This window comes from Giraffa tippelskirchi, chromosome 7 (assembly GCF_054371585.1).
Source record: "Giraffa tippelskirchi isolate mGirTip1 chromosome 7, T2T-mGirTip1v1.2.pri, whole genome shotgun sequence".
NCBI classification, from domain to species: Eukaryota; Metazoa; Chordata; class Mammalia; order Artiodactyla; family Giraffidae; genus Giraffa; species Giraffa tippelskirchi.
In genome coordinates this window covers 109,780,206-109,799,576 of record NC_137281.1, presented here as the reverse complement: position 1 = coordinate 109,799,576, position 19,371 = coordinate 109,780,206, and the positions used below count along the sequence as shown (strand labels likewise).

The following is a 19,371-nucleotide window of genomic DNA, read 5'->3' as shown; positions in this document are numbered from 1 at the left end:
TAACATAAAATTTAGTTCTTTGGCCATTCGAGTGTACAGTTCAGGAGCAGTAAGTACACATAAGTCTCCCAACCATTACCACCATCCATCTCCAGAACTTTCTCATCAAACTGAAACTCCATACTCCCATTAAGCAGTAATTTGTCATTATCTTCCTTCACCTCCGCCCCTGGCAACCACCATTCTACTTCCTGTCTCTATGAATCTCTGTACCTCATATAAGTAGAAGTATAAAACGCTTGCTTTGTGTCTGGCTTATGTGTTTAAGTTCACGTTTTTTCTATGTTGATATTTTCAGTAAGCCCTGTAAGTAGTGGAGAATGGTCTTGACTTCTGTGTGGTGGAGACTGTTCCCGCCTCCCTCTGCCTGTCCTTGTTGCCCAGAGTGGCAAGGCCAGTGCACCACTTCAGCTCATCCTCTGTGTGGAATGAGGCGACAGCTGGGGGAGCCCAGAGTTTGCTTCCAGCTGTTGTCAGGCTTCAGTGTTTTCTCTAGAATGTCAAACTAGAGTTTCCAGATACAATCCAGGCTGCCCCGTTGAATTTAAGTCTCAGAGAAGCAGTGAATAATTTTATTAGAAGCGTGTCGTGAATATTACATGGGACATGTATTTAGGAATTATTTATGGTTTCTCTGAAATTCACATTTAACCAAATATCTTGTATTTTTGTTTGCCAAGTCTGGGCAACCCCACGGTAAACACAAAGTAGTTCTTGGGTAGAAGGTCAGATAATTGGGTAAAAAAGATTTCAGGAGATGGGCAGATTTGATGGTAGGGGAGAGGTGACTTGGCATCATCAACTTACTCTTGGTGGATGTTAAACAATATTAAAAACTTGTTTCCTAAAAGTCGGATTTTTATAGTAATTGCGTAGGCTTTTGTCTATTGTGTCTATAGATAAAGCGGCAGAAAGTACCCACTGGTGATCAAAATACGACCTGTGCATGACAGGTGTCAAAAGTAGGAGGTCTAATCTCCAGTTGTTCATTATTCCCGTGCAGATGTTACAATACCTGGCAGTTTGCAGGGATCCCAGAGAGGGTATTTGAGGGATTCTCCAGGGCCTGTTGCAGGCCTGCCCCAGCTGGGGTTTCTCTTGCTGATGGATGGAGCCAGCTGCGGAGAGGTGGTTTTATATAGTGTGAAAAATGGAAACTTGACTCCAAGTTTCCCTCTTGTCCCTTCCTGTTTAACAGTCAACTGTCCTCAGGTTGCTTCTCTTTGGTGGCACTTGGAGTCCGCCTTCTGTTTAAGAATTCAACGAAAATGCCACTGACACTATTTGCTCTAAGTCAGGCTGGCACTGAATTCTCCTTTCTCTGTGTTTTCCATGTGACTGTTTGCACTTATCCCCTCCCTCTTGGATTTGGCTTCCTGGGGCTGTGTTTTGGAGGACAGAAAATAATAGTTTTCAGGCCTTGCAAACAGTGTGAGCCCTTCCTGAGCTGCTGGTGAGTAGGTGGAGAAAATCAATGTTTGGTACTATTCTCTACAGGGCCAGGCCCACCCACAAATGTGATCACAGGCCCCCAGCAGCCTGTGGGAGAGCTGGGGGGGGGGTGCTGCCTGCTGAGGATGCCTCCTGAGACTTGCAGGACACATGTGTGCATGATACTTTGTTCACCGTAAAGGCATACGCATTTCATTTTGGTGTTTCGAAGCCCTAGCAATTGGTGACTCGTTTTGGCCTTTTTCTTCCCTGGGAAAGTTAATGCCATAGTTAATGACTCAGCTGTGACTGGAGTCTGGACGTTTCCTTTCCACTTTGCAGAGCAGTCCTCACGCAAGTGTTGGTGGCAGAGGCAGGCAGAAATGTGAGAGAGAAGGGAGGCCTATGGGACCCCAAGGGAGAGAGGGCTTTAGCTGCTGCCCCCACATATGGCGGAGGCCAGGCCTTGACATTCTCATGTTCCATCCTTGCAGCTTCCAGGCTCACTGGAGGAGTGTGGTTGGCTGAGGGTGGTGGCCGCTGGAGGTCTGTCTGTCTCCTGCTCAGCTGCTGCTTCTCTGTCTAGGAGCCTTAGTGGGAACTTGGAGACCCCATGTGGGGTTACCTTCATGGAGTGTGAGGTCATTTTTAGGTCTGGTTGTTAGATTTGCTGCATCTGGCCCACTGGCTCCTCCTGGCTCAGTTCTGTTGGACCTCATTTTGACCCTGGGAGGGCAGGGCTTGGGGCAGGAAAGGGGTTTTGTTCCAAGCATTTAGGTCCAGGTCTTCTATTTTTCTGACTGTGCGGCAAGGCGTGTGGGATCTTAGTCCCCCAACCAGGGACTGAACCCATGCCCCGTGAAGTGGAAGTACAGAGTCCTAACCATTGGACCATCAGGGAAATCCCAGCTCCAGGTATTTAGCTCAGACTCTAGAAGTCTGGCTTTTGTTATTTCAGCCCTTCAGAGAAAAAAATGACCTAGGGTAGCTCAATAAGTCCTGAATTCCTTGGGATAAAGGTTTGAAGAGATGCTTCCAGCGCATTCTTCCCAAGGCCCTGGCTTCCTCTGACCATGTGGGATGGAGTGCGGGGTGGGGTTGAAGCGGTGCTTGGGGAAGAGAAGAGAGAAACTCGAGTATCTTGTCTTCTCTCCCTCTACCCCCAACTCTAGTCCCTTCGATTCACTGCCGTGTTCTGTTCTTCCCCAGGGGCTGACAGAATCAAACACACTGGGGAAATATTTGACATAGGGATGGTGTGTGGGCAGTTACGACTGTTACAAAGCACGAAGAATCTGCGGAAAGGAGGGAGAAAAACAACTGGTTTTAAAGAAACAGTCTTATTAATTGCTGTTTTTTGAGGATCTCTCATGGACAAAGGATTATGGTACCTACTGAGAGAAACACGGAAACAGTGAGACCTTGGCGCTGTCCACAGGAGTTTGTGATGAGAGAGGACACACAGTCGCTGCCATTTGCAGGTCAGGAGAGTGGTACCCAACAGGGTCAGGAAGTGATGGGGACCTGGGAAGCTTAGAAGGGTTTCTGGAGGTGCAGCCTCAACTGAGCTTGGAGATTCTGTACAACATTGGAAAGAACAAAGACGCAAAGGCAGGAAGGCACATCAGGGAGAAAAGGGTGTTAAAAGCCTAGGGATGTAAATTGATGGGGAGTGATTATTTTTCTTTTCACCACTAGTATAGTGTCAAGTTAGATATCTGTTGGCAAACTTTAGAAAAGAGTCGTAGCCTATACCTCTTGCCCCTGCTCCTCAACTTCCACAGCTACCATTGAGCAGAACACTGTTCTGGAAGGCCCTCTCCGCCCCCAGTCCTTTGGGGGCCAACTCTCACAGCTGGATCCTTGCCTCCCTTCACATCTTGCTGTTTATCATCCTTTTCTCTTAACACTCTCTCTCCCTTTCGCCTCTGGAACACCGTACTGCCTGGACCCACCTTCTTGTCCTGTTTCTTACATCTGTGTATCTGCATCCCTGGGCTTCTGTCTTCCCAAATCATTCCCCACCCCCATCTACTCTCTGTGCTGAGGACTTTATCTCTCACCCAATCCAGTGTCCTAGCTGAGTTTCTGCTCTTCAGCAAGTTCGCTTATCTGTGCCAGTGCCACCAGCCAAGACCCTGGGGGTTAGGATTCTGCAGTTTTGAACCCCTGAAAGCCCCCAAATTGAATGTCATTCCACAGACATCGATTAAACACCCTCTGGATACAAGGTGTGAGGGAAACAGAAATCACTTGGGGTCATCCAGTCAATACCTGCTTCCCCTCCAGCCTCTGTTTTCAAGGGCCTCATCCCTTTAAAGGGCTTCCCTGGTGGCTCAGTGGTAAAGAATCCTCCTGCAATGCAGGAGATGTGGGTTCAATCCCTGGGTCGGGAAGATCCCCCGGAGTAGGAAACGGCAACCCACTCCAGTATTCTTGCCTGGAGAATCTCATGGACAGAGGAGCCTGGCGAGCTACAGTCCAGTTCAGTTCAGTCGCTCGAGTCAGACACAACTGAGAGACTGAGTACACACGTGCATCCCCTTAAAAGCTCTGAGATTTAAGTACCTAAGAAAGCTGAAATCCTACTTGTCTTTATCTATAACTTCAAACCACGTAAGTCCCTGCATCTCAAACTTGCTAGCAATTTGATAAGAAGTGAAGAGCATCTCACTGGATTTCTAGGGTGGTGGTGCTGGCAGCGGTTTCAGCCATGCGGGAGGTGGCTGTGCTGGAGGAATCCTCCCCAAGGTTTGGAAGGCAGGGCGGGGTGGAAGGGATTTGTGTGTTCTCTGCATTTGCGTCTTGCACAGGCAACTTTGAATTTGACACCTCTGTCACATAGCGAGTGCCTGGAAACCCTGAAACTATTCCTGGTATTCATAATTCACATCGGGTAGGCCTCGGTGGTATTTATAGCACTCCCCGAGACAAGTCATTGCCAGAGGAGGTAGTGACACTTATCAGATGCGGTGTAGGAGAAGTGGGGCTGAGTGCTTGCTTTTTCTGGCTAATTTTAGATTCTTAGTGGTTGGGGTGGGTACGAGGGCTTATCACATAGTCAGTGTGCTTTCAGAGGCTCTGATCTCCCCGGGAGACTGGAAGTACAGACACGTATGGCCATTTCTGTTCTTGGGGCTTGGCATTGCCCCAGAGTATTGTCTGGAACGTATCTCACCGCTGAGGTTCTCCCTTGTTCTGTCCCCTCTTGCTGCCTTCTGGCAGGAAAGAGGGTGTGCAGGGCTCTTTGACTCCCTAGCAATGAGGGTCTGGGGAGGAGAGGATTTGATAGTAGGACATCATGCTTTCGAACTAAGTCTTAAAACTTGTGAGTGTTTGACATGCTTTGTAGCTTGCCCATGTGCTGTCTGCTCTTCGTAAAGGGGGATCTCCTTGGGTTTCCAGGGGATGTTTGGGCTTCCCTGATGGCTCAGATGGCAAAGAATCACCTACTGTGTGGGTTCAATTCCTGGGTCGGGAAGATCCCTTGGAGAAGGGAATGGCAACCCACTCCAGTATTCTTGTCTGGAGAATTCCATGGACAGAGGAGCCTGGTAGGCTACAGTCCATGGGGTCACAAAGAATCGGATACAACTGAGCAACTCTGAATATTTGAGCTGTGAATTATTTCAGGCAGGGGTAGATGACTGTGCAGGGGAGCTGGGCCCCATCTTACTTGGTGGTCCAACCTTACTGGCAGAAGAGGCTTTTCAAATGACCTGCCTCCCTGGGAGAGTGGTCCTGCCCAGGGAGGGATCCCGCCAGGACTGAGGGATGTGGGGTCTGGAGAGGCAGGAAGCTGGCTGGTTTGTGTTGGCGCCTTCGCCGTCTTTGGCTGACAAGGCCGTGACAAGCTGAGGGACTGGACAAAAGGTGTGTGGGAACTTGCGAAGGCACATGCTTGCCTGTGCCTTAGTGAGGGCCAGTTGCCAGATGCAGGAACCCTGGGTGGGTTGCAGGGAGGGTGGCCAAGACACATTTGGTCCCCTTCTCTGCTCGCTTTTAGCCAGTCTCTCTCATTTGTCACCTTCTGCTTTGCACGCCCAGGACAGAGTCCCTGTTGTTCTGTCCTTTCCTGTGGCCTGTCATGTCTAGAGCTCCCTGTCCTGGTGTAAAGAGCAGTCGTGGGGAGGCAGGTTGGCCATAAAACGGGTAAAAGGTTTCCTCAGATGATGGTGACAAGTCCGACCTGCTGCTCCTCCCCGACAGTTGTCAGGCCTTGGCTTCTGTGTCGTGGGCTTTGAAAACCTCACAGGCGGCAACAATGGGATCTTTATTCGCGGCAGCTCCCGGACCAGCTCTGTTGTGGCTCTGCTGGCATTGCCGATGGGCGAACGTTCCCGTGGGGCCAGCGATGGGGGACAAAGCTTGCTCTTGTGCCTCCTTCCACTTTCTCTCCATGCCCATGCTGAGGCAGGGTTTACCCCCCGCACTGCCCCGCATTCCTTGAGATGGGAATTAGAACTGACAAGTTTGCAGTTGTTGTCACCTTGGGGCCCTGGGTCCTTGTGTGATTCTCATTTCTTCTTCTGAGCTGGGCCTAATGAGAAAGGGCGCATGGATTCATTGTCAATAAAGAGCCGTGTCTGTCTGGTCCTGGTTGTCTGCACCATTCCTGGAGCAGCTCCCAGACCTCTAGGTGGGGGAGGCGTTCCACAGAGTTAAGAAATGTGAGTTTTGTGCGGGTTGAGGGGTCCTGTCATTTGCCCAGACGAGTTCAGCCAGGCAGTTTCTTACTGCCCTCCTCTCCTATTTCACTTCCCTGTGACAAGTGGACCTGAGTGGGGGCCATGGTAGTGGGACCCCCATCCCAGGAGTCTGCTTATTCACACGGCACAGGCTACCTTCGGAAACCAGTAGGTCTGGTTTAAAAAAAAAGAAATTGAAACAGAGATCAATTGATCTGCTCTTTCTACCTTTCCAGGGCGGAAGCATAGATAGATGGAATGACAAAACAGGATTGTACTTCATTCAGGAAGGGAACATATTTTATAAATCAATGAAAGAGAAAATGTTAGTTGCTCAGTTGTGTCTGACTCTTTGTGAACCCAGGGACTGTAGCCTGCCCGATTCTTCTGTCCATGGGATTTCCCAGGCAAGAATACTGCCATGTCCTTCTCCAGGGGATCTTCCCAACCCAGGGGTCGAACCCTTGTCTTCCGCATTGCAGGCGGAGTCTTTACTGTCAGAGCCACCAGGGAAACCCCAGTAACTGTATACCTTTGCACTATTCCTCAAGCTGGAATATTTGGTGAGATTAATTTTCAACAGAGGGAAGTTTATTCGAGTTGGAGGTGAGAGTATGTGTGCAAGTGTGTGGAGTGTGTGTGAGTGAAAGTGCACACGCATACCAGGCAAGTCGAGTGTGGACATCTGTTTTGCAGGTTGGCGGTAGGATCATGTGGAGAAGGTAATAGCACCCCACTCCAGTACTCTTGCCTGGAAAACCCCACAGATGGAGGAGCCTGGTGGGCTGCAGTCCATGGGGTTGCGAAGAGTTGGGCACAACTGAAGCGACTTAGCAGCAGCAGCAGCAGTAGGATCATGATCCAACTAGTATTTGTGGTTTGGGCCCTTGAACGCACAGACCTGTCACTGACTGTGTCTCAGTAGATGTCCTGGGCAGGCGCAGTTCTCTCTTCTCCTCCCTCTGATTCTCTGCTGGCTGTGTGTCCTCCAGATCATAGTTGGCCTGGGGCCATTTAGCTGTCTCTGCTCCTAAGCTTTGGACTGAGCCAAGAGGCCACTGCTTTGTCACTCGCTGGTTTTTTTTTTTCCTGCCTAAGAGGAGTTTCCCTTGAATGATCAATTTTCACGAACAACTTTCAAAAGAGGAAATTACTAGAAAGATAGCAGGTAACCCATGCTTCTTGTTCCCTTTGTGTGACCCAGGGCCTCAGCTCATTGGTTTTTTAAAAATTAACTAATAAATTTTGGCTGCATTGGGTCTTCATTGCTGCTCACAGGCTTTCTCTAGTTGGGGCGAGTAGGGGCTGTTCTCTAGTTGTGGAGTACAAGGTCTAGGTGCATGGGCTCAGTAGTTGCGGTGTGAGGGCTTGGCTGCCCTGTGACATGTGGAATGCTCATGGCTAGGGATGGAACCTGTGTCTCCTGCATTGGCAGGCGGATTCTTAACCACTGAACCACCAGGGAGGTCCAGGTCATTGGGTTTTGAGCAGAGTTGTGGCCTCACGTGTCTGCCCGTGTGCTGTGATTGTAGAGGAATGCGTCTTAGGCAGTTCGGGCTGCTCTAACAGTACCACAGACAGGGCAACTTATAAACAAAAGGAATTTGTATCACTGTTCTGGGGACTGAAAAGTCTACAACGACCAAGGCGCTGATGGATTCGGTATCTGAGAACCCGCTTCCTTGTCGTCTCACTGAGTTCTCGTATGGTAGAAGGAGCTGGGGAGCTCTCTAGGGTCTCTCTTATAAGGGCGCTAACCCCATTCACAAGGGCTCCATCTTCATTACCTAACCATCTTCCAAATACCATCACACTGGGGGGGTAGGATTTCAACATATGAATTTGGGGGGCAGGGACAAGTGCAACACAAGCATTCAGTCTATGTAGGTAGGCAGTGATTCTTGTCACCTGTTTCCATCTAAAGTCAGTAATGTTAGGACCCAGTCTTGCATTTCTGGGACTATGAGGAAGAAGAATATTGTAGCAGATAGCATTGTCCTGGTGGATTTGAGCCCTGGAAGCCTTAGATGCAGTCACACGGCAGCTGGACAACATGCTAGATGTATGTAGAGGGAGGCTAGTGTTGCACACCCACAAAACACCATCCGAGGAAGCCTGGGTGTAGGATGTTGGGCCCTGTGACAGAATAGTGTCTTCAGTTGGCTCTTTTAAGAGAAAAATCCCAGAGACTTCCCTGGTGCCTTGTGCTCCTAATGCAGGGGGCCTTAGTTTGATCCCTGGTTAGGAAAATTTTTTTTTTTTTAATAAATTTATTTATTTTAGTTGGGGGCCAATTACTTTACAACATTGTAGTGGTTTTCGCCACACATTGACATGAATCAGCCATGGGTCCACACGTGCTCCCCATCTGGTTAGGAAGTTGAATCCTGCATGCCCCCAACTAAAGATCTCGCAGCTACAACAAAGATCGAAGATCTGTCATGCTGCAACTAAGAGTTGGTGCAGCCAAATAAATATTTTCATAAAAAGAGGAAAGAAACCCATGTTTATTTCAGATGTTGTCTTGAAGCTTTGTTGAAATAGAATTGAAGTACACAAATCATAAATTTACAACTTGATGAATTCTCAAACTGAGCACACTTGTATAACCTGCGTCCAGATCAGGAAAGAGTGTAGCCAGAATCCCAGGTGCCCCCAACAGTAACATTGCCTCCTCCTTGGAATCACTATCCCAATTTGACTTTTACCGTCTTTGAACTTTCTATAGATGGAATCTGCCAGTGTGTCCTTGTTTCTCCTTGCTTTTGTTCAGCATGATGGTTGTGAGATGCTTCCATGCTGCCCTGTGAATTGTAGGCCTGTCATTCCCGATGTTGTCTAGTATTTATTCCTTTTATTCATAGGGTCTCTTCTTCTAGTCACAGACATTTTGGTAGTTTCCAGATTTGGGCTCTTATAAACAAGCTGATGTGAATATTCTTGTACGTGCATTTTGACACGGATGGATTTATTCTGAGGAGAGAGAGTTCAGATGTGGTTTTGATTTACTTTTCCTGGGGCATTCATTCGTGGAGTAAATCATGCCTGGGAATCCACTGTGGGCCAAGCTCCACTCCAGTCCTGGGCCGACAGCTGGGAGCAAGAGGAGCAAAGCCTAGTGAGGGGGGGGAGCCGAGGAGTGAGGGGCAGGAAATTTGGATGAGTCTCTTGAGAGATGCCATTTAAGCTAAGACTTGAAGGATGAAAGTTTGCCATCCAGGTGAGGCACCTGGGCCAGAATACTCCAGGCAGAGGGAAGAACACACGCAGGAGCTCTGAAGGAGATTGCTGCTGACTCAAGAATGGCCGGGTCAGCACAGGAAAGTCCAAGTGTTGGCTAGACCCTATCCAAGCTGATGAGGTAATGGCCTGGGACAATCTCTGTAGGAGTTAGGAGGAGGAGGAGGGCTGGAAATTTTGTTGTTGTTGTTTTACAGAAACCCTCAGGAGAGAGTGGGGTGGCATGCATCAGCTGTCCACAGCTGGCCCTTGGCCTCAGTGTGAAAGGCCTGTGGGCAGTCCAGTTAAGGGAAGAGCCGTGGAGTTGGCTGGTTGCTCCATGAGTTGTTAGGACCATCTGTTTTGGAAACCAGCGCTACCTGCTGGGTTCTTGGTGTTGAGCCAGTGACTCATCTCCCTGGACCCTCATGGTCCAGATCCCCAGCCTGGGAATTTGCCAGGCACGGATGATAAAGGTGTCACCCCTTGGGGATGCTGGGGAAGGCTGCTTAGCTGGAGGGGACACTCAGTTTGGGGGAGAAGGGTGGGGTAGTGCAGTAGGCTGAAATAATGAGAGCACCAGCTCAGGAAATGGCCCTGAGCTGCGAGTGTGGCTCTTGCCAGCAGGTCTAGGCCGCCTGTCCAGGTCCAGAACCAGCACATACGAAGCCAGCTTGGTGCCAGGCCCTGGTCGGAACTGGAGCCACATGGAGGCTTCAGGCTGGACACCATCCCTGGCTGAGGGCTCTTTTCACTTGCATTGCCTCATGTCTCATCTTTAATTAAAATGCCCTTGTTAGGAAGTCATCTAGCACTGATGAAAAGCTATCCTGACCACAGAGCAGCCACCCGAGTGAGGAGGATGTGGAAGGAGATGGGAAGACAGCTTCAGATTCCCAAGAATTCCCTTTATGTTGTTCAGTTCAGCTGGTGGCTATAATTGCAAGAGCCTCGTGTCTCACTGGAGCATTTATTCCGCTGCAGAACAGGGTGCTCTTGCCTTCTTTCCAGCCCCACGGCTCTGTAACCCTTTTTTAAAACTTGTATTAATATTTTTCTAGTATTTCTTTCTACCCTGCAATGCTGTTAGAGAGTAAAGAAGACAAAGCCCCTCCTACATTTCACAAATTACTTAGAACAAAGCCACTGAAGTGAGTGAAGTGAAAGTGTTAGTCACTCCACTGTGTCTGACTCTTTGTGACGCCATGGACTGTAGCCCTCCAGGCTCCTCCATCCATGGGATTCTCCAGGCAAGAATACTGGGAGTGGGTTGCCATTCCCTTCTCCAATGGATCTTCCTGACTCAGGGATTGAACCTAGGTCTCCTCTGCATTGCAGGTGGATTCTTTACTGTCTGAGCCACCAGGGAAGCCCTGATCCCACTTTGTTGGCAGAGGAAATGAGGCACTCTCTGGTGTTCCCCCTGGATCCCTCTCTTTCATCCTTCTTCCTTTAAAAAAAAAAATCGAATTTTAGTTTTGTGTTTTGAATGTAGATGTTGAGAATCAGGGTTATTAATTTACAGGTCCTGTGAATATAAGTACTCCCCTTCCTGGCTTGGGTGGGTGAGGGGTCTCTCTTGGGTTTTCCTGCCACTGAGTCCTGCTGCCTTGATCCTGCTTCAGCATCCCATCCTTCTCACAGTAGATGTTCAGCACTTAGCTGCTCAAGAAAAAAATGCCTTTTGCTTTCCTAATGGTTTTTAGTTCTCATACAAATCTTTATCTCTTTGATGCTACTTTCTTTGTAAATGTGAAATTATATAGAAAGTAAAGTTTGACTCATGGGGTGTTTAGTCAACAGGAAGATACTTTTTATCCTTGTTACTGTTTAGTAATCTGATTTGACTATATTTTAAGAGTTGTCTGTATTTGACTATATTTGAAATTACACCTGACTGGGAAGATGTAATTAGCTACAAGTGTTCTCAAATCCACCAGGGAACACAGATAGAATCCACCAGGGAATGCAGATACTTGTGTTGCAATTAAATAATTAGAAATTTGATGTTGTGGAGGACCACTTTTATTCTTCTTGCAGCCTAATATCAAGCATTCTTAGAAGCACTGATTAAATGCTCCTTTTAAATGCAAATTCTTTGCACAGTTAGAAAGAAATGAAATGTTCTGTCTCCCAGCACTCTCTGCATTTTTGCCATTCCTTCTGATGGCAGAGGGGAGGGCTCATGACTAAATCCTTCAGCATCTTTATTATGATTTCAGATTTGTACTTGCCGAGAGGAAGCCTTGCCTCAAGACATTAACTCTCTGTTGCCATCTGTAGAGTTTTCACTAGTTTTTGTTCTTCCTCTTAAATGATTTTTGGATTTCTTCTTCCCATTTGCTTTATGGATGATGGGTGTACTGGAAAACTTGTGGGGAGTGTTGGTTTGTTTGTTTTTTGAGGCAAATGAAATGTGTGAAAACCCTTCATCTTGCAGCACGGGTGTGTGCTATTGCTTTTTAGTCTTAGAAATTACACTTCTCTCTTTTCTCTTCTGGGTGTCTTCTACTTTTCCCGTGAATCCAGGTACTGTGTCCCAGCTTGGGATCTGGAGAATCATTGGCTTTGAGCGCAATGGAGACACAGGAATTCCGAAGTAGTGTAACTGGACAAGTGGTTTGCTCTTTTGCCTTCGTTGAGAGAGAGAGCAATGTGGACTTATGAAGGCAGTTTAAGTTGTTAATTTTCTCCCTCTAGTCAGACAGGTTCTATTTGTTTTCCTAAAAGTGAGAATTCTACTTGTAAAACAATTCCTGTGTTCTATGGTTTTAGATACCATTGGATTGTATATGGAGGGGCTCAGCCTCTCAGCTAAGCTGGTCTCATGGAAGTCGTGTCTACAGATGGAGCCAGTAGAGAAGGTCTTGAGAATGGGAAGATGGTCTCATATTGACTCTGTCCACAAAACTGTGACTTCATACTGAGTCTGCTCCTCAAGTTGGGGTGGATGGCTGCAAATATTATGAAAATGCAAAAAAACCTTCTACGTCATTTAATACCATTGCAGCCATGCTGTTTTCTTTTAATTTTATTATAAAACTTTTTTCTTTTATTTGCTTAGGCATTTTTTCAAAGCAGAATACAGAATGTAAAATGAAGCTTACATATCTGTCCTTGGTTTGTTGACTGCATAGAATGGTTTTAGAGTTGGAAGAAGGTTGTATCCAGGAACTCTCTGCTTTCATTTCTGTGAACTGAGAGATCACCGAGAACATGTGTGACGCTTGGCAATACTAAGAAACAGGTCGCTTTCAGCACTGCTCCTCCTTGCAAGGGAAATGTGATGGACCTGAGTGAGGACTGGTGGGAAATGCCCCTGGTGAAGGGTGTTAGGGTGAGAAACAGTAGCCGCAAAGGCTTGGAGAGCTGCCATGCTGGAAGGCTTGCAGACATAATGTTTGAACTCAGTGCTGAGGTTGTAAAATCTCTGAGACAGGCCGACCTCTTTGAGTGACAGTGAACCAGAGACCCAGAAATTCAGGTGCTTTGCCCAGACCAAGACCTCATCAGGGAAGAGGCAAGACTCAGGACTTCACCCTAGTATTCTGCCTGTGTTTTAGGTACATGTACTAAACCTCAGTACCATTCACATTTGGGGCTGGACAGTTCTTTTTGTGGGGGCTGTCCTGTGCATAATAGGATGTTTAGCTCCAACCCTGGCCTCTACCCACTAGAGAGTAGTAGCATCTCCCTCTCCCACTTAAATTGTGACAGACAAAAATGTCTCCAGATATCCCCAACTGTCCCTTGAGGGGTTAAAATTGCTCCCTATGGAAAACCACTGCTTTAGATGTATATGATGCCTCTTGAAATTGATAGATACAACTTTTGTATTGGCATGGCCCCTTTCCCCTTTTGCTTTGAAATGTGAAGTGAAAGTGTTAGTCCCTCAGTCATGTCCGGCTCTGCAACCCCATGGACTGTACCTGCCAGGCTTCTCTGTCCATGGAATTCTCCAGGCAAGTGTACTGGAATGGTTAGCCATTCCTTTCTCCAGGGGATCTTCCTGACCCAGAGGTTGAACCTGGGTCTCCCTCATTGCAGGCAGATTCTTTGCCACCTGAGCCATCTCTAACAGTAGGTAACACTGGCTCCAACGCCATTTATGGGTAAGTGGTCAGCATCGTTCTGAGCTGAATTGCATTGTGTTTGGGATGACAGTTTTCCCTTGTAGATTTGATTTGGTTTTCTTTTTAGATTTTGAATGCTGACTTGTCCTTCATGAAGCAGCTTGTACTTTTAATTTTAGGCACTGTGTGTCAATGGGGACACAGTGCACTGTGAGTGGGTGAGAAGTCAAAATATTTCCAAAGGCCAAGGAGATTTTGGCAATCTGAAACCCATGAAAATTCAGGTTCCCATTTTGTGAACCTTGAGGTAAGCTCAGAAGAAAACACTGATTAACTTAAACCTGCCTGAATATAGAGCACAGGTAGGGACAGATTTTAAAGTGGACCAGGACCTTATGAGTTAAGGATTGACTCTGGGTGGCTAGGACCTGTTGGATGCAAATGGGTGAAGAGCCCCCGACTCAGAGGGTGGAGAGACCTGGGTTTTGTACTTGGGGCTGCCTCCAGCTCTCTTTGTGAAGTCATCAAACATTCGGGTTCCTTGTCTGCAGAAAGAATGGAGTTAAGATTCCTGCTTCCTGGACCACGGTGAACTGCAGGGTGGTGAGCCTAGCCTGGGTGTATGAAACCACAGAATACTCCTAAGATTATTATTGAAGCCTTAATTTCACCCAGGGAATTTGGAAAATGAGGTACTTTAGCATGTACATAAATATATATATATTTAAGCAAGTTTATTAAGGAAGAAACAGAAAGAACTTCTCAAGGGAGAGGTGGAACAAGCCACAAGAGGCACTGGCCACATGTATAGATTGAGTAAGTGGAAAATCTGCATGATAAGAATTGAAGCTAGAACTTGAATGAAATGAACAACATCTCATGCTTGCTATGAATGGCTTCCCAATCCTGGTGGCCCACCCTCTTTTGTCGAGTGAAATTCTGGCAGGAGAATTTGATAAGCCATGGGCCCAGGAATTTCCAAGGTTCCTACTACATCTAAAATTTCTGGTTGGAATGAAAAAGGTAGACCTTGAGTATAGAATCGTGTGTAAGTTCATACCAACCACCATTCAGGACCTTGGGAAGAGTAGACACTGATAATAAAGGTTGTCTAGTCTTTAGAACGGAGAAGGCGATGGCACCCCACTCCACTACTCTTGCCTGGAAAATCCCATGGACGGAGGAGCCTGGTAGGCTGCAGTCCACGGGGTCGCTAAGAGTCGGACACGACTGAGCGACTTCACTTTCACTTTTCCCTTTCATGCACTGGAGAAGGAAATGGCAACCCACTCCAGTGTCCTTGCCTGGAGAATCCCAGGGACGGCGGAGCCTGGTGGACTGCCGTCTGTGGGGTCGCACAGAGTCGGACACGACTGAAGCGACTTAGCAGCAGTAGCAGCAGCAGTCTTTAGAATTCAGGTGCTTCACATTTTCCTTCCTTTCTTTTTGGTTTAAATGGGAAAGCTTTGGCTTCCATTCTGGAGTGTGGGCCTGTAACCAAAACTGGAAAGAGGATGGATCTGGTGCTGCTGTAGGACCCTCAGAGTTTAACACTTTAAGAGTGTACTCAATTGAAGGACGGTGCCAGAGGAGATAGCTTGGTGATTTGAATTTCTCTGAAATGCTTCTACCTGAATGGTGACCAGGGAGTTGGCCTGTGGGCTCTGTTGTGGTGCTCAGTCGCTCAGTGGTGTTGGACTCTTTGCAACCCCATGGACTGCAGCCCACCAGGCTCCTCTGTCCGTGGAATCCTCCAGGCAAGAATACAGGGGCAGGTTGCCATTTCCTCCTCCAAGGGATCTTTCTGACCCAGGGATTGAACCTGCATCACCTGTGTCTCCTGCATTGGCAGGTGGATTCTTTACCACTGTGCTACCTGGGAAGCCCAACCTATGGGCTCTAGGTGGAAGTTAAAACTACTGACCTCCTGCTTATAGCTGGGATTGACTTAGCTGAGGAAAGATAGACTGTTAAGACACTCTGTTCATTCAAGTTTTGTTGCTGAAATAAACATTATTTAATGTTACACAGAAGTTGTTTTATTCTGTTGATGTTCACAACAGTCCTTTAGAAACAAACATCAAAGGCTTCAGACGAGACCCAAGTCCCCCGGCTGTTTTCTGGAGAGGAAAGGCCACTGCCTGGCAGACAAGCAGGGGAACACCTATGAACAAGGCAGGAAAACGGCTGCTGCAACCATTTGTCAGCTTTGCCTTATGTGAGGCCACTTTACTATATGACGTAATAAAGATAATTTATAATGCTTTCATGAAAGCAGGAGTGGGTGGTAGTGGGTTTTTCTTTGTCTTTTCTTGGCATGTAATTGAAACGGAGCTTGGACCAAATGAGAAACATTTGTGTTGAGGGGAAAACAGATCCCAGAGGCTTCTTGACTGGGGTCAAATATTGCCTCCTTACTTTATTTGGAGCTTGTAAGCCGGCTTCTCATTGGAGACCAGCATAACGATGTTGCCATTTCTGTCTTTTCACGAGCAAATGGATTTTCTGACTTAGGGAAGTGTCTGGATTCTAGACCCGCATAACACATTCAATGAATCAGAAGAAAAAGCGTGTGGGTTGATTTCTCAAAAAGAAATCTATGCCATGAGAGTGAGTTTATAAATTCAGCTTCTTTAATAATGTTACTTATCGAGATGCTGTGTCTTTTCTAAAGAGGAGTGTGCCTCTGCATTTTGAAGTTGCAGCCATTTTTGGTCCCCAGGGAACACTGAAGAAGTCTGTTTCCTGGGGAGATAGAGCCTGAACTTATGGACTAATGTGGTTGAGTTACTAGAGTGTACCCAAACAAACAAAAAAACCCCCCAAACCTATAAACCCTTGTTTTGGCTATTTGTGTGCTTGATTTGATTCTAGAATTGTCACCCTGAAACCCATAAGAATTTTAACACCAAGGCATAGGCATTTCATAGGTATCCGAGTCTGGACTGTTTTGTCACGAGGCTTCACTGTTTGAGACACCTTTATCTTTGTTCCCTACATAGCATTCTTGCCCTCCAGGAACTCAGTCTAGGGAGGAGTGTGAAAGGGCACACAGAAACTAACGCTCTGGATATTGGGTGTCTCACAGGGGGTTAAAAGTGTCTGGCATGGCATATATGAGGAAAGACTAATTTTGATTGGGAGGCTCAGAGGGGTCATGTTGGAGGCTTGAGAGCATTTGATCTGGGTTTTGAGGGGAGGTAGATTGATATCAATCAGATAAGGGTGTTGGGCTTTCCTGGAAGGAATGGCTTGGGGACAAACCTCAAAGGGGGCGAGGAGAAGGCAGGATATGGTGGGGTGGGGAGAATCCCCGACACCAGCCGCACTCCCAGGGCTAGGTTGCGGCTGCGAGGGTGGGAGGGGAGGGGCGTCTCTGGGCAGTGGCTGAGTCAGGGGAACTCAAGAGGGGGTCAGGGTGTGCAGGGCCTTTTCCCCGGCTAAGAGGTTTGAACTGCAGCTGGAATCAGTGAATGTCAAGTGCAGGAGAGAAAGGAGAAAGGAGGTGGAAAATGCAGCTCTGAAGGCAGGAGGCAGAGGACAGCGAGCGCCTTCCAGTCTACTTCTGTCTCTACTGCTGTCAGGCTGATGGATGGGGAAGCTGGCTGCTCATGTGGACTGGGCCTCTGGGAAGACTGTTTCCTTGTATCTTTATTACAGTCCTGGGTTTTCAAACTTGATTGAGCAATGGCTGAGCTATGCTGGTCTGGGGGCAGGGAAAGGTACACTTATACCCATCCTCCTCCCTCAAATTTATTATCGTTCATCTTAGTTACCTGCAGCAGCCTCTGTAAAATATCACCTCTCTCCCTCTTCCCACCTGTTCCTTACTATTGATCTCCTGGGTGCCCTGTGCAGGGTACTAAGGTTGCCCTCAGGGACCTCCAGGTGAGACAGACCAGAGAGGAGATGATTTGGAACCCTATCAAAAGCACAGTGGTGGGGTCCCTGCAAAGGGAATTGCAGGAGAGCTGTGCATGGGACGGTGGTTGGGGGTTGTACGCTGGAGATCATCACCCAGCTGCGGGAGTGATGCAGGTTGTGGCTGATTTCAAAAATAATTCATACCTTCACACGTGACTTATTTAGAGTTTCTTCCAAACAGAATAGCGTCTAAGTATGGCCAATGTTTTGGCGTGTTTTTTGGGTTATTTTTTACTCCCTCAATTCCTACCCCAGCACCACTTTGAGGTGGAACACAGGCTATTTTATTGTGTTGTGGAAGTCATTCAAGGGATCCTTAATCCATATGTATTAAGTATTTGCTTATAGAATAAATTAGTAATGCCCTAGAATTATTTTTTGCTGTTTTAAAAATGCATGTGGGGCTTTGGGGATGAATTAAAAATTGATTTAAGAGCATTTACGTCTTGATGGTTCCTCTCTCCAAGGGAACCAGAAATACAACTATTCTGGTGTGTTTGTGGAGTGGGGGGGGGGCGGGGGGTGGGGTCTGCACTGTGTAGGAAATCTGGAGCATGCTCACTGCTTTCATCTGTCCCTTTAGGCTGTGTGCCAGTCTATGTGATAATGGTGGGAAGGCACCAGGAGCCCTGTGAATATGGTCTTTTCCTGTCTGTGTTCGCTGAGATGTAAGAGAATCTCGAGGATTGAAAGTGGAAGCACAGGGACTTTCCTGGTGGTCCAGTGGTTGTTAATCTGCCTGCCAATTCAGAGGACATGGGTTCAATCCCTGGTCCTGGAAGATCCCACATGCCTTGGGGTGGCTAAGCCCATGTGCTGCAACTACTGAAGCCCGTGTGCCTAGAGCCCATGCTCTGCCACAAGAGAAGCCATCTCAATGAGAAGCCTGAGCACCCCAACTAGAGAGTAGCCCATGTACAGCAGCAAGACCCAGTATAGCCAAAAATAAATTAAAAGAGAAAGAAAGGAAGTTTAAGCACAGTCTAGGGCCCCAGAGATGCAGGCCTGTTATTGGAGGGTCTACCTTCATTCCTGGGCCAGGCCCTTGATGTAAAGGAACTGGCTATTGGATGTAGTGACTAATGCCCTGAGGACGAGGTCTCCTGCCTCACCGAGCATTCCAGCCCCTCCTTGGCTGAGGATCCCCCATCTGTGGGTTGTCTGAGTTAAACATCAAAAAGCTACCTCTGGAATCTGCTTCCTGGCTTGGCCATCCTCCCTGTGGGTTTCCCTAGGGTGGAAACAGTGACTGCCTCTGAATGAGCACTTCAAGTTTGAGAAGGATCCCACTTAGGCACAGGCGCAGTGGGAAAGGGGCATGAGATCATTTTGTTCTCGTGTTAGTTGCTAAAACCCTTTGTTTTTCTGGAATTGGCTGGCCTTTACTTTTCCTGAGCTCTGAGCAAGAGTTTCCCTATAAGCTATTGTTTTGAGTCTGTCAAGAATGTTGGGCTTGCATGCATATGTGTCGTCGAGTGCTTACACACACGCGCGTGCACACACACACACACACACACACACAGGCGCACAGCAAGCTATGCCAGTCTTGAACTTAGGAGAAAGGGCAGAATCCATAGGGATGTTCCACTTTTGAAGGTGACATATTAGAGAGTGGGTTTTGTATTTTGGCTTTTGTGTTGCTTATTTATTTATTTTTAAAATAAAAATTTTTTATTTTTTAAAAAAAATTTTTTTTGGCTGCACTGATGTGTAAAAGTCTTAGCTGTGACATGTGGGATCAGTTCCCTGACCAGGGATCAAAGCTTGGCCCCCTGCACTGGGAGCCTGGAGTCTTCACCACTGAGCCATCAGGGAAGTCCCTTGCTTTGCTTTTTTGAACTGCAGACTTGAGCTAGGAGAAGAGTAGGAGAGACATAGTGAGAGATGAGGAACTGCAGTATTTCCTTTATGGAGCACTGTCTACTGTGTGTCTGTCCTCCACAGGGTATGTTCTTGTTTAGTCGCTAAGTCGTGTCCGACACTTTGCAACCCCATAGCCTGCAGCATGCCAGGCTTCTCTGTTCTTTTCTGTCTCC

General features: G+C 47.4%; 1 protein-coding gene across 12 annotated transcripts in view; it reads left to right on the top strand.

The window, feature by feature from the left end:
• TLN2 (talin 2) overlaps window positions 1-19,371 on the top strand; it is a 493,069-nt gene that overhangs the window by 66,872 nt on the left and 406,826 nt on the right. The window contains exon 1 of one of the 12 annotated variants that reach the window (XM_081507552.1): window positions 13,946-14,227. The exons of the other annotated variants lie outside the window; for them this stretch is intronic. The gene's annotated coding sequence lies outside the window, so the exon portion shown is untranslated. Of the gene's footprint in view, window positions 1-13,945; window positions 14,228-19,371 lie in introns of those variants that run through there. 12 annotated transcript variants of the gene reach the window in all.